This window comes from Pinus tabuliformis, chromosome 3_1 (assembly GCF_031772625.1).
Source record: "Pinus tabuliformis cultivar Carrire ecotype Pingquan chromosome 3_1, CPIR1, whole genome shotgun sequence".
Taxonomy (NCBI): domain Eukaryota; kingdom Viridiplantae; phylum Streptophyta; class Pinopsida; order Pinales; family Pinaceae; genus Pinus; species Pinus tabuliformis.
Window position 1 is genome coordinate 232,962,793 of NC_142301.1, and position 16,004 is coordinate 232,978,796.

Here is a 16,004-nt window from a genome sequence, read left to right on the forward strand (position 1 = left end):
TTTAATTAATGAATGCAATGAACCAAACGGAGATGGGACTACCACGTTCCACCCAACCATAGAATGGTTGAGCTAAATCTCTCTTCATTCATTCACCCTCGTGCCATATTCCAAGCATGAATGTGGGACTCAAACCAAAAGAACCAACCAAGGCATACCAAGGCTAAATCACCTCACCCTCATCAATAGAAACCAGGTTTTGTCGTAATCCATCCCGGATCACTAGTCCAACACAATGAAAACATCATAATAGGCTTTACTGTGATCTCCACCCGATCACTAGGCTAAACAAGCATGGATGCCACCAGATTTCTCCACCTACACCGTGAGGAATTTTCTTGTCTCTTGATCTCTTAGGCTTTAGCGCAATCCAAACCTAGAACACTAGGCCCTAAACCGAGACCCACTCTCCACGCTTTATTGCATATCCCAAACCCGAGACTATTAGGCCCAATGGAGAGAAAACCACCTCTTGGCTTTACTGTATATCCTTTCATTCACCGAAAATTATTCCTAGGCCATCTGAGGCAACACAAAATCTGGCTTTACTACAACCCACAGTCCGGCTCAGGGGTTACTAGGACGTGTTCTATCATTTCGAAGATCCACCTCACTCAGCTTCAAATCAATCTGGCAATCCAGCTCAACCAAAACATGAGAACCCCATCACACCATGGTTATCCAGAAATGCCAAGGCTAGGCTAAAAACATCGTCACACCTTGGAAAACCCATGCCATGATAGAAAAGAACCACATGCAATACCATGCATGCCAAATCTAGCAAGGAAAATACACATGGAAGTCGACACTTGCAATGAAGCCTGTTGTAGCTACTTGATCTTTGCTTCCTCTTGCCTTCTTTTCTTTTCTTGATCAAATGCCAAAATGCTCCAAGAAAACTCTGATTGCCCAAGAGTATGAGAGAGAGATAGAATAATGAGAGAGCTCCAAAACTCAATTGACAAAAGGTTACCAACTGATCCTCTGAAGCCTTTTTATGAATGAGGCCTCTATTTTCTTCATTTTCCATTATTTTCCTTCATTTTCCTCCTCACATGCAACCTGTGACCTTTCACCTCCTTTTTCTCCTAATTTCCATTATTTTCATAAATAAATGTGCCAAAAATGCCATTTTTCCTTTCCAAAGCCTTAGCCATTGCCTTTGCCAATTTCCTTAGCCATAAACAACCAAATGAACACCCCTTAGGATGTCTTGCCCAACATTCAGCTTGGAATAAGTGTCCCATCAATCGTGGTTATTTTTTTTAACTTTTATTACATGGAATTTTCACCATGGTTGTTACATAAGCAACCCACTCATTCTCTCCCTCACAAAATGATTACGAAACACCAACCAAAGATTAGCTAAGCCTTCATTTCCATGGGCACTCCCACTTGGATAATCATGGATCAACGAGCTACTAAGGGGAATCAACAAAGGAGGATACGACCCGTTAAAAGAGGTTCGATTTGTATTATCCCTGATATCAGTGATCAAGAAAGCAAGGCATAGGAATCTCAACATAAATATAATAGGCACCAGAGAGTTTAAGGGCAACAAGAATTTAAGAAGCCACATCAGCAATACTTATAGAATTAGTAGAGAAATTTGGCCCAGTAGTAAGATCAAAATCAACTAGTGAAATGGATAATAAAGGGAATAAATGCAATGGTATCTCAAAGATGCAGAGAATTGAGGAAGCAGGAAAAATTGGAGATAGCTTTGACAAATAGGAATGTGGATAGACTCTTAGTCCAAACATGCACATTAACAGACATTCCCTCCTCTCAATAGAAACAACTGCATGATCTCAAACTTGACCTCTAATGTCTACACGCTCAGCTTTAAATCATTATGGAGGCAGAGCAATGTGGTCAAATTTGTATTTTATTATTATTAGATATACATATATTATTATTGTTTAAAAAAAATACGATATAGCAAATTGAATTGAATTGATTTATTGTTTTTTATTACTTTTTAATTGAACCGACATTATGTTTTATTCTTATTATATTTTGATCTAACTATTCATCTCACACGCCACTACAACATCTCCCCTATACTAGGTTATAGAGTGCCTCTCAACACAATTATTGTTGTACTCATAAAACAATAAAGTAGGTGTAATTTTGAATGATTTTGATGGAGTAAATTAATAATTGGATAAACTCAATATTTTTTCAACTAAAATTATTTTCCAAGTTTAATAGGAGTTTTTTGGAAGAAAAAAATTGAGATAATCAAGATGGAACTTTAAAATTTAAATGAAAATAATAATGAATAATAATGGTACAATATAAAGGACCCAATCAATCCTCACTCATGAAGGAGGTGTATGAGTTTCAAATCCACTTCAAAGTTTAGAAGTAGAACAAGGTAGATTGCGGGCAATTTGTGAAACACATCACAAGTATTCAAAAACTTAATATCACTACTAATCTCTCCATAAGAAGAGCCTTGTTGTTTACTTGGTTAGGAACTTCAACATTGGTTGAGCAAGTATTATGGTACTCTTACCAATGGAACATTTCCATACTTCCTCTGGTTGTCAATTGTCATTCTTTGGGCTCCAACCAAAAGGAGGACATCCCTAATGCAATGTTAATTTGGGCATGTTTTTGCATCTTCCGTTGAGTTTTTGTGATGATGCAATTTACTAAGTAATCGAGAATATAATTAGCATGTACATAAACATAGTTGAACTAAAGGCAAATCAACATGTGTATACTTGAACATTTGTAAAAGTCGACTTTGGGGAAGGATTGTGAAAGACCATTTAACTAAACCTATACATATGGAAACATTTATAGGACTTGAACTAAGAATAACGCCCATTTAAATGAAATTATGCTTAAGAATATGATTATTTCACAAAGGATAGCACAAAGGGACAACTAACCCAACCAAAAATAGATACTCAACAAAGACTCGCAGTAAGAAGTAGGAAGAGAAGGCACCATATGTCAAAACCATAGTTTAATCATGGCCACACTATCTTAATGAAAAAACTGATATAAAATCTTTTAATAATCACTGGAATAGGAAGGGTGAGGAGATAAAAAAGGAAGAAGAGAAGGATGACAAAACCTTCACATCCTATGAGGATAAGAAGTAGAAAGAAATACATAAAAAAAAAAAATTAAAAATTAAACACAATAAGTAGTAAATAAAAAGAAAATCAAACATATATCAAGATTAAAGAGCTAACAAAATATTGAGATGGAACCCCACAAATAAAAAAAATTAGTTGTACTAGTAGAAGAAGAAATGAGGCAAGTCTTTGGCAAGAAGGCAATAATGAGTTGTCTCTAGCACGACATATGTGATAGAGTTGAGAAAACAAGCATTCTCTTTTAATGCCCCACCACTTATAAGAGGATGGTAATCCATAACAAAGCTCAAAGAAAGAGAATCAAATCACAACAAAGTCACTGGCTCTCAATTTATACTAATTAATTATGACTATTGTAACACACCCTCCCACCCCCTTGGGTATTTTTAGGGTCGTGGAAGGTGTTACATAAAAAATAACCTGATCTTCAAGGTCTATTATGAATATGGGGTCACAAAAATCCTCTTTTTCCAACCTCATCAAAACTAAAAAAAATAAAATTGCTACCATCGTGTTTATCTCATTGAGAGATTTTTTATGATATAAACTTTACCTCAATCCAATTCCTGGATTAAAAGTGATGCTCCTTTAAAGATCAACTAATTAAATAATGCCACGTGACCAACGATTAAATACCTCACAACTTAACACCATGGCATGATCGGTCAGGGCAAATTGACTACCTTCATTCATTATGCCCCCCCCCACCTTTCGGATAATTAAAGAAGGGGGCTGAAGGGGGTCCGCAATTTTGTCACTTATGCAACTAAACCCCACACATCTTCCCTTCATTAGATATACTCCACGTAGCCTCCTCATTAGATTGGTGGCCTATGTTGATTGTGGGGCCCCCTTGCATACTTGACAGTTAACAAGGGGAGGCGGGGGGTCTGCAATCCGTCTGATGTTGTACATTAGTTAAGCTACATCATTGCTCAACTTAATTTATTCCACAAAGCAACAGGTAATTTTAAATCAATTTTTAGGAAGGGTTCCCATCCAGCACATTCTATCGACCGTGCTATCGCACCATGGCAAGAGGTGAATACCATTCCCAAACTGACATGGCGAAATGTAAACATTTACGTTACCTGCTATAGGATTTCCCATCTAACACTTTCCATCAAGTGCTAGACAGAAGAACAAACAGGAGCCTTCTCGTCTCTGAACACCTTTATTTTCCATTGCACCTTCTCTTACCTCTGATGTGTCATGATTTGTGGCGCCACCTGGCATCCATGTCACATGTCTCCTTGCCTCTTATTGAAGTCACGATGACATCAGGGTGATATCACATGTCATCAAAAAATTGACTCATTAGCCATCCAATTGGGTTGATTTTACCTGCCACATGTCATGCCATGTAGGCACCACGTCAGCATATGTCCTTGTAACTATCCACGTAGCCTTGCCCGACCTATGTGGAAACTGCCACCTCAGCCTAGGTTGTGGGTCCCATCAAGGTATGTCCTTCATGTGTTATTTCATAACCTCATGTTATATTCAGTCCGATTGGAAATCCGAGTGCACACAAAAGTTTCCAAAGTGTAACCACCCGGACCCCTGAATTCTTAGATCACTCTCAAGCTTTCAACTAATCTAGATTTGGTCTCACATCTGGTCCACCCCATATACACTATATGGAATCCAACCGTGCACCATGTTTTAACCAGCATAACCCATCTTAGACACAAGTTTTGTGATCATAATATATGCTCAATGGATATCCGGTGCACCCATAATTACCACCCGCTAAGACTCCATATTGTCCCTTTTTGTTTACACATTTTGTTATCTTCCATCCTCTTTCAAACTATAATTAAAGCCATGTTATTACTTTGATCTATTTTCCAAGGTATATAGCATGTCTTCTCATTACTATATGTTTGATTTATTTTACATGTAATTTTACATTTCCTTCATGGTTAATCGCAAATCAGATAGTGGCTGAAACAATTTTGAAGACTGCAGATATTATTGTGGACTACGTTGCTGAAACAACCATGATTTGCACTTTTAGATTTAGCATCAACAGAAGAAGATCATCGAAAGAGCTGTTACATCAGCCATAACAACTATATTCCAAAGTCGGGCATTATCATAACCACTGTAACAGTATTTTGTTAATGGAAGACTCGGTTATCCTATTTTAGCATTGCAGGTCAAAATAGGATTGACAATGTAATTAATTGTAATTGATGTCTCCTCTTTAAAAAGAGGAGACATCAACATTAGAAGGATATAGAGAGATTACGGGAAGGTCTAGCTGGGAGCAAGGAACTTTAATCTTTTGTAATATGATACTTTGACAGATGAATAAAAGACTGTTTTGAGCATTTTCTCTTAAGTTCCATTGCTTGGGGAATCTTGTGAGAAGGACAGGGCCCACCTTCATCACAAGATTCACCCCTTAAATTCTGTAGTGTGTTAAGTATTATTTTTACATTCATGCCTTGTTAATTCCTGTTTGCTGAATTTACTTATGCGTTATTGAAACTTTGTGTTTACTGCTGAAACTCTGTTTTTACTTGGTCATTGCATTGTTTCCATAAATTCGTTCATAGGTAATCAATGATTATTTTAATTGGTTTCCCAGAGTGAGTTTGTGAAGCATAGTAATCAGAAACAGGTGCTGAAGATTCCTGCTTGAGGAATAGGGTCTTGTTCTCTGTTAGAGCACAACTAGTCTTTTCCTTTGCAGAATGATTTCCTTTCCAGATTATTCTTTTTAACTGTAATTCAAGATTCCTTTGATCATTGTCTGCAATAGAGAGATTGCTTTTGCTGTAACTCGAAGTAGAACTTCAGTTGTTTAAAGCAAGGTGTGATTAGAATAAATTATACTACAACTTTTTACTGCTTTTGGAATTGAGCATATATAGTGTGTAATTGCCTTTGAAATAAACAGACTTCCCTGGGTTGACAATTCATGTAGCATTGGTTGTTTAGATTAATAAGCAATTAAAGTGACCAACATTTTGGTGCCGTTGCCGGGGAAGGCAATTGTAGATTTCAAAAGCATTAACGTTTTTCTTTTAGATATGCAGAATGCATGAGAGGACGCAAGAAAAATAACCATACAGGTGGCAAAGGTAAAGGAGGAGGAAGAAAGACCTTTATTAATGATATCATATCAAAGGCTGAAACTTCTCAGAGGCTGAGCTCTCGGAAGCCCAAGCCTCAGCTCTCCCTCCAAACAAACTACGAAATAGAGGAAGTTGTGGGTCCTGAAAAAGTTGAGGAAATAGTAGAAGAAATTGAAGAACCAACAGAAGATTTTAAGGAGCCGATTGAAGACATTGAGGAGCCAATTGAGGACATTGAGGAACCAATTAAAGACGTTGAGGAGCCAACAGAAAACATTGAAGATAGAGCAAGTGCAGCAGGAGAACAACCAATGGAAGAGAATAATGAAGGATTCTATAATGGAAGACAGGTAGAACCTGAAGGAAGAGGTGAGAATTCCCTTTCTACCTTGGGATTTCCTATTGGTGATTTGCCCAGAGGAGCAACTCCTATGAAGAATATCCCACTTTTGGCCTTACCGAACTTCCATGGGTTATCTTCTGAAGATTCTGATGAGTTTCTTTTTGAGTTTGATATATTATGCAGAAGCTATGATTATGTTACTAATGCTCAAAAACTGAAGCTGTTTCTAGCAACACTAAAAGGAAATGCATTAAGATGGTTCATGAGTCTGGGAGGCCATGTAATCACAACATGGGAACAGATGAAATAGAAGTTTCTGACCAAATATCAGGACTACTGTCAGACGAGAGAAAAAAGGGAGGAATTATTTAAGATGGTGCAAAAGGAGGACAAGAATCTGGAGGACTTTGTGGAAAGGCTGCAATATAACCTGCAAAGATCCAATCACCCCGATGTAAGTAAAGATATTCTTAAAACAATATTATTGAAAGGGGTGAGGGATGATTGTCTAGACATGTTAAACATGCTTGGTAAAGGGGACATATCTAAGGAATCATATGATGAAATTGTTAACCTCTGCAAAATATGTTCAAGAGGAGCTGCAAGGAACAGATCAAATAGCAAGGATAATACATATTCAAGAGTTCAGAAATCAACCAGTGGAGGAGCAACAAGAGCTGAAATAGGTAATTTACTTGAGGAATTTAAAACTGAAATGTTAAGTTCTTTTGCTTCACAGATTGACACCTTGCAGGCTAAGAAGAAACAAGCAGAAGCAGAAGCTGCTTTGGCCATCTTTTGTTCTAAATGCAAAGAAAAACATCCACTAAGGGAATGCCTTGGACAAAGTGATGATTTGTACCATTTGTGAGAGGGATCATGAAACACAACAATGCCCTTCTTTACCAGGAATAAAGGCAGCATTGCAACCAACTGAAGAAGAAGCTGAAGCAGTTTATCTGCTGACACAGAGAAGGCAATGGCAACCACAAGGACAAGGTATGAACTCTAATATGCCATTTTCTAATCGTTGGAATAATTACCCTTCTTTCAATCAAGCAAATTACCCTCCCTTTAACTAGATGCAATACCCACCCTTTAATCAAATGAGTTACCCACCCATGCAACAACCAAACCCTCCCTTTGTAGATCCAGCAATGTGGACTTCTTGGCCCCCACAACAATAATCTTATTTTAATCAATGGAATCCAAACTGGAGGGGTCAGCAACTCCCGTTTCCAAACCAATTTCCTCAGTTTCAGCAACCACTCCTGCCATCAGGAGCCCCACCTAATAATCAAACAATGAGACCCCAGCTACCAGTACAACCGAACCCTAATCCCAATAATAAAGTCATACAAGTTATTGATATTCAGAACCAGCCTATGCAATGCAATGATATCCACTTACGATCTGGGAAAATAGTTGAACCTATTATTGATGACATTACCTCTTCTAATTTTGATAAAGAAGAGACTGAGAAAAATAATTCTCGTAAGGAGGAACAACCACCCTCTAACAAGGGTGCTAAAACAACAGAGCCACCATTCCCTGAGCGTTTAGCTTTGACTAAAACGCCTGAGCCACCTTCTTTTAACCTTCTGGGGGAATTACAGAATCTTTATGTTAAAATTCCACTTTTACAAGCATTAAGAGATGTACCAATCTATGCCAGAACTATGAGAGATATTTGTATTAAGAAACCTGGTAGGAAAGCTAAAGATCCCCTTACAGTTCATGTTATGGGTGATCTATCAGCCTTAATGACCGGAAAGGCTCCCCCTGTTAAATATGGTGACCCTGGACATCCTACTGTTACAGTTCAGATTGGAAAAACTATCATCTCGTGAGTTCTGGTAGATTTAGGTGCTGCTATAAATATTATGACTCTAGAAACTACACAACTATTACAGCTGAAAAATGTGATCAGAGAGACACCAACCATTCTAGAATTAGCTGACCATTCTACAATCAAACCGGAAGGAGTCATTGAAGACCTAATCATTTCAGTTGAGTCCTGGAATTACCCAGTTGACTTTGTGGTATTACAGACTAAAACAAAGTTGGGGGGACACCCTCTAATTCTGGGAAGGCCCTAGTTAGCCACAACCGATGCCTTTATCAGCTGTAGATCTGGTTCAATGACAATTTCTAATGGGTGTGAAACCAAGCAGCTTACCCTCTACCCTCATGCCACACCTATGATTAATAATGATAATTCTGTATGGTTGGACTATGATGATGATGCTACTCAACCTATTTTGACTATCGGACAAGCTTTAAGTCTTAAAGATACCACTGAGGATGAAGTAATTAATAATTTTATTTGTGAACCTTCCTCAGTCACTACTGAAACACACAACCACTTGACTGCAATTTTGAAATCTGATACCCAAGAAAAGCTTAAATCAGAAGATCTACCTCAAACATCAACCACCATCTCCTCTAAAAGCATAACAGTAGAAATCGAACCTGGAAAAACACTGAATATAAACCCCAATTTAACAAATGCTGAAACACAACAATTAATGAAGCTACTTTGTGAAAATAAGGAGGCATTTGCATGGGATTATACAAACATGAAGGGAATCTCTCCTAAATTATGTACTCATCGCATCTATATTAAGGAAGGTTGCCGACCAATCTGTCAACCCCAGCGACGAATGAATCCCAATTTAAGGGAAATTGTCAAAGAATAACTTCAAAAATTACTTAATGCAGGGTTTATATATCCCATATCTGACAGTGAATGGGTTTCTCCATTGGTTATAGTACCTAAGAAAAATGGGAAATGGAGAGTGTGTGTAGATTATAGAGCCTTAAACAAAGCAACTCAAAAGGATCACTTTCCCTTGCCATTCATTGATCAGGTGCTAGATAGTTTGTCAGGAAAGAAATTCTTCTCCTTTTTAGATGGTTTTAGTGGGTATAATCAAATCAAAATTGCACCCCAAGACCAGGATAAGACCACTTTTACTAGTCCCTGGGGAACTTTTGCCTATAGAGTTCTCCCATTTGGACTATGTAATGCTCCAGCAACTTTCCAAAGAGCAGTGATAGGAATCTTTTCTGATATGATTAATGACTCCATGGAGATATTTATGGATGATTTCACCCCTTATGGTGTGTCTTTTGAAGATGCATTGCAAAACCTTGAAAAAGTACTTAAACATTGTGTACAAGCTCACCTTTCCTTAAGCACTGAAAAATGTCATATGATGATGAATGAAGGAATTGTACTTGGACATTTTATTTCATTTCAAGGAATTCAGGTAGATCCATCCAAAATACAGGTAATTCAGAATCTTCCTATTCCTAGAACACAAACTGATGTAAGAAGCTTTTTAGGACATGCAGGATACTATAGAAGATTTATTAAAAAAATTTCTAAAATAGCTTCTCCTTTGTTTGTGTTACTTATGAAAAATGCTGAATTTAAGTGGACTGATCTTTGCCAGAAAGCATTTGATGAACTCAAGCATCAGCTATCCACAACTCCTATTTTAAGGGGACCTGATTGGGCACTTCCCTTTCATATATCCTCTGATGCTTCAGATACTGCAATTGGAGCTGTCTTGGGACAAGAGGAAAACCATCTTCCTTATGCTATCTATTTTATTAGTAAGAATATGACTCCTGCTGAGCTTAATTACACAGTTACTGAAAAGGAATTCTTAGCAGTTATTTATGCTATTAACAAGTTTCGACATTACATTACTGGTTACTCTACTTTTGTCCATACTGACCACTTGGCTATTAAGTATTTAATGAACAAATCTATCACAAATGCCCGAGTTACCAGGTGGTTATTATTATTACAAGAATTTGATATTACAATTGTAGATCGACTAGGTAAAGAAAATGTAGTTGTTGATTTCCTTTCTCGGTTAAAAGCTGATGATAATACTCCAGTAGATGATTCCTTTCCTGATGAGTATTTATTTGCAGTCTCTGCTCACTCACCTTGGTATGCAGACATTTCCAATTATTTGGTTGCAGGGAAGTTACCATCACACCTATCACATCGAGAAAAAAGAAAGATCATTCAACAAAGTGATCGGTATAGCTGGATAAGTGGGTGTCTTTTCTATACAGGACTTGATCATGAAATCCAGAGATGCATTAGAGAAGATGAGGTTTATGATATATTGAAAGCTTGTCATGATGGCCCTTGTGGAGGGCATTTTGCTGATAAGAGAATGGCACATAAAATTCTTAGGATGGGCTATTACTGGCCCTCACTTTTCAAAGATGCAAAGAAGTATGTTCGGGCCTGCGACAGCTGTTAGAGAATGGGTCAACTGAATCATAGAGATGAAATGCCATTGAATCCCCAGGTAATACTTGAACCCTTTGAAAGATGGGCTCTAGATTTTGTAGGGCCCATTAATCCTCCATCCAATCAAAGAGTTTACATATTAGTTTGTACAGATTATATGACTAAATGGGTGGAGGCTAAAGCACTCATTAGAGCTAATGAAGAATCTATTCAAGCTTTTCTATTTGAAGAAATCTTTGTTAGATTTGGAGTACCTAGAGAGCTAGTTACAGATGGAGGACCTCCTTTCAATTCTCATGGTTTTAAAGCCACCCTTCAAAAATATCATATTCATCATAGAATGACTACACCATACCACCCCCAAGCTAATGGGCAGGTGGAGAGTACAAACAAAGTCATAGAAGCCATTCTAACAAAAACAATGAAGGAGAATAGGAAGGATTGGTCTCAAAGGCTCCCTGAAGCACTATGGGCTTACAGAACTACTTGGAGGAACACTATAGGATTTTCTCCCTATGAATTGGTTTATGGTAAAAGTGTTGTTTTTCCTATGGAATTTGAGATTAAAACTTTAAGAACTGCTTTAGCTGTTAACCTTGATTTGACTAATGCACAAACAATAAGGTTTTAGCAGCTTCAAGAATTGGATGAAACGAGGTTAGATGCCATTCATCAAACAACTATGATCCAACAACAAAGAACAAGGTGGCATGAAAAAACCATCAAGCATAAGCAGTTCCAAAAAGGTAATTGGGCTTTATTGTATGATTCTCGGCTTGAAAATTTTCAAGGGAAACTACAGACAAGATGGCTGGGACCTTATGAAATAGATACTGTTTTTCCAATGGAACAGTAAGGCTCCTAACAATTGATGATTCTAGGACACCATTATTGGTAAATGGTCATCGGCTTCGTCTGTACCAGCGACCCATTTCCAAAGAGGACTTTAAGGCCACTTGCATGGTAGATTCACATTATCTTTTCTTGGGGGAGCTTGCTGCCCCTCATTAATATTAATTTCTGCATTATATTTTTAAGTATTAGATTAGATTTCTTAACTAATAATCCTTGTCAAGGGTTGGCATGTTACAATTGACTTTTTGCAGATTCCAAATTTAGGAAAGGCTGATTGAAAAGGAAAATCCTACTATAAGCAGATACAAGCATCATTTTGGAACTCTGTCATCTCATTTCAATCCATCCATAATTCATTTCCCCACCCTCCAGTAACATTTCCATCATTTCTCATGCCCCCTTAGTTTTTCAACAACATTTTTCTCATCATGTAAAAAAAAAAAATCTTTCAGCAACATTTCCCTATTTCTTCCATCCCTGCAATAGTATCCTTCGGCAACATTTCATTTATCTTCCCTGTTGCTGAAACACCGTTCTTCATCCATTTCCTGTTGCTGAAACACCGTTCTTCATCCATTTCCTGTTGTTGAAACACCATCCTTTACTCATTTTCCGTTGCTGAAACACGATTCTTCACTCATCTTTCCTGTTGCTAAAACATCGTTTCAAAGAATATAATCATACAACACTTTTCGTCATAAAAATCACTTCTGATGCTAATTTCGTCCCTTCACTGCCTTCTCCTATAATTATACAGACCTATAACAAAATTATCCTCATAATTTCTTCCATGATTGTTGATGACCTATTGGCAACGAGTATTATGTTTTTTTCGAAATATGGACTAAAGGTAAACATGAGGTATGTAAATATTATGTGTGAATATGATTGAAATATAGTTAAATGAGAAGATCATGTCATAATTACCATGATCCCCGTACATTTAAAAGCCATCATTTCAGCTGTAGTTGGGGGGATACCGAAATCATACGCCATTATTTCACTTATACGCCATCATTTCACGGCAAGCCAATTACCGTCATTGTTTTTACCCACGAATTACGTCTCATCACCTCGCCTCAGCACTGTTACTCCATGTTCCTATTTGCAAAAGTTACTCTATCCGAAGAGTGGTAACTCGGTTTTTGACTGTGCATTTTACTGAAGCTGGTTAACTATGGGGGGACCTGCTATTCGACATGAGCCCGACTCGATAGCTCTACTTGAACTACATCCAGAAGTATATCAGATTTTTCAGCAGGCAGGCTAGGTAGATTATTTTCAGAGGCTTCAGGGATTCGATCCACAACAAGTCCTTGAATTTGCACGTAATTTACGTGATGGTTATTCTACGGTTTAGGGAGTTCGAATTCCGGCTACAGAGCATGACATAGCACAGGTTTCAGGCCTGCCACTCACTGGCATTTGTTGGTTTAGCCGTAAGCATATCATTCTGAATGCACAAATGGATTTTCTTCTGCCAGGAGAACAGGTCGAGCCCAAAGGCCGGGGCACCCAACTTCACTCATTACCACCTCCATGGCCGAGGGTTGCTGAATTCATCAAGCATTATCTCACTTGTGAAGGTCGCTATCAGGTAGTCTATCAGCATGACTTTGTCCTATTAAATCATTTGAGACATGGTAGACTATTGAATATGCCATATTATTTACTTGGGTGTCTAAAGAATATGTCACATTATTGTAGACAGGAAAAATATCCACTCCTTTCCCTCACCCATCACCGTCTCGTCCAGCTACTAATTCAGAAGGGCTTTGCTCAACAAGCTCTCCCTCCTAATAACCCACCCCTGGACCCTCAGCAGGCTGCTGAAAATCCTCAAGAAGTCCCTGAAAATCCCCATGAGCAGCAGCCTGATAACATTCCTGATCCCCCAGAAATTCCACCAGTAGAATCAGTTAATCCAATTGACCCTTCCACTCCGTCAACTCCATCCCGCAATTTAGTAGAATCATCTAATCCCACTATTCATATTCCTAGTGATGACTCTGAAGATAACCTTCCCCTCGCTGTGCTAAAAAGCAAAAGACAGAGCAAGACCACTTTCCTTCAAAAAGGTGAACTAGGGCCTTGACCAAAGAAGCTACCATTTCTGATAGTCCTCTCCCCCAGAACAAACCGACTCGTAAAAGGAAATTTACTCCTCTCCCTGCCCTTTTACCCCGAAGACGAAGGAGGGCGTCAACTGAAGTAGCAACTGCTGCCACCATCCCAAATTCCCCACCAATTCATCTAAAACCCCATACTCCGTCACAGTCCCAAGACCCTGAATCCTTGCTTGTCTCACCCTCGGGCACTGAAACACAAGAACCAGATGCCCAGGGTTTTACGACATCATCTCTTTCTGAGCTAGTAGCTTAAACACAAGAACCAGCTACTCAATCAACAGTTTCCAGGCATAGGAATATAAGGCACATCACAGGCTAAGTAAGAAGGAAGAGGCAGCGACATGGCAAAGGATACAAAAGGTCCATGGGTTCAGAGACTTAGCTGACAAAACCTTCTACAGTTACTGCCTAAGTAATGTGCACTCCAAAGCCCAGTACCCCGACTCGGATTCAGAGTAAAAGTTGCATGAAGACATGCAACCCTGTCAGTTCGGGGGGATGTTAGGACTCCATATTGTCCCTTTTTGTTTACACATTTTGTTATCTTCCATCCTCTTTCAAACTATAATTAAAGCCCATGTTATTACTTTGATCTATTTTCCAAGGTATATAGCATGTCTTCTCATTACTATATGTTTGATTTATTTTACATGTAATTTTACATTTCCTTCATGGTTAATCGCTAATCGGATAGTGGCTGAAACAATTTTGAAGACTGCAGATATTATTGTGGACTACGTTGCTGAAACAATTTTGTCATTTTGAACCACGTTGCTGAAACAGTTAAGAGCAATGCGCAAATCACGTTGCTGAAACAACCGTGATTTGCACTTTTAGATTTAGCAGCAACAGAAGAAGATCATCGAAGGAGTTGTTACATGAGCCATAACAACTGTATTCCAAAGTCAGGCATTATCATAACCACTGTAACAATATTTTGTTAATGGAAGACTCGGTTATCCTATTTTAGCATTGCAGGTCAAAATAGGATTGACAATGTAATTAATTGTAATTGATGTCTCCTCTTTAAAAAGAGGAGACATCAACATTAGAAGGATATAGAGAGATTACGGGAAGGTCTAGCTGGGAGCAAGGAACTTTAATCTTTTGTAATATGATACTTTGACAGATGAATAAAACACTGTTTTGAGCATTTTCTCTTAAGTTCCATTGCTTGGGGAATCTTGTGAGAAGGACAGGGCCCACCTTCATCACAAGATTCACCCCTTAAATTCTATAGTGTGTTAAGTATTATTTTTACATTCATGCCTTGTTAATTCCTATTTGTTGAATTTACTTATGCGTTATTGAAACTTTGTGTTTACTGCTGAAACTCTGTTTCTGCTTGGTCATTGCATTGTTTCCATAAATTCGTTCATAGTTAATCAATGATTATTTTAATTGGTTTCCCAGAGTGAGTTTGTGTAGCATAATAATCAGAAACAGGTGATGAAGGTTCCTGCTTAAGGAATAGGGTCTCGTTCTCTGTTAGAGCACAGCTAGTCTTTTCCTTTGCAGAATGATTTCCTTTCCAGATTATTCTTTTTAACTGTAATTCAGGATTCCTTTGATCATTGTCTGCAATAGAGAGATTGCTTTTGCTGTAACTCGAAGTAGAACTTCAGTTGTTCAAAGCAAGGTGTGATTAGAATAAATTATACTGCAACTTTTTACTGCTTTTGGAATTGAGCATATATAGTGTGTAATTGCCTTTGAAATAAACAAACTTCCCTGGGTTGATAATTCATGTAGCACTGGTTGTTTAGATTAATAAGCAAGTAAAGTGACCAACACCACCCAGAAAACTATTTGAATTCCTGGATGCGCTCGGACCACCCACAAGCATTTAGTGATGCGATGTGTCTGGTGCATCCAACACCCAAACTTATTTCCACCATCTCGGATATCCAGCCTTGGGACACTTATCCAGGGCACTTCAAGGATTTCCCCAAGTGGGACCGACCCTGAATGGCCTCAACTTAACCTTTTTGAAAATGTATTGATGTTCATCTGAAATCTGGTTCCACCATGAGATTGCACCACAACCATTCTCACCAATGTTCGGATTCCCTAATATGTTTGGATCACCAAAATCCACCCATATAATCTCAAATATAAGGAAAATTTCATCCTTATTCAAATCAAAAAATTTTAAAGTCTTCTCAAGTGCGTCAATGTACTAGCCAAGGTTCTCCT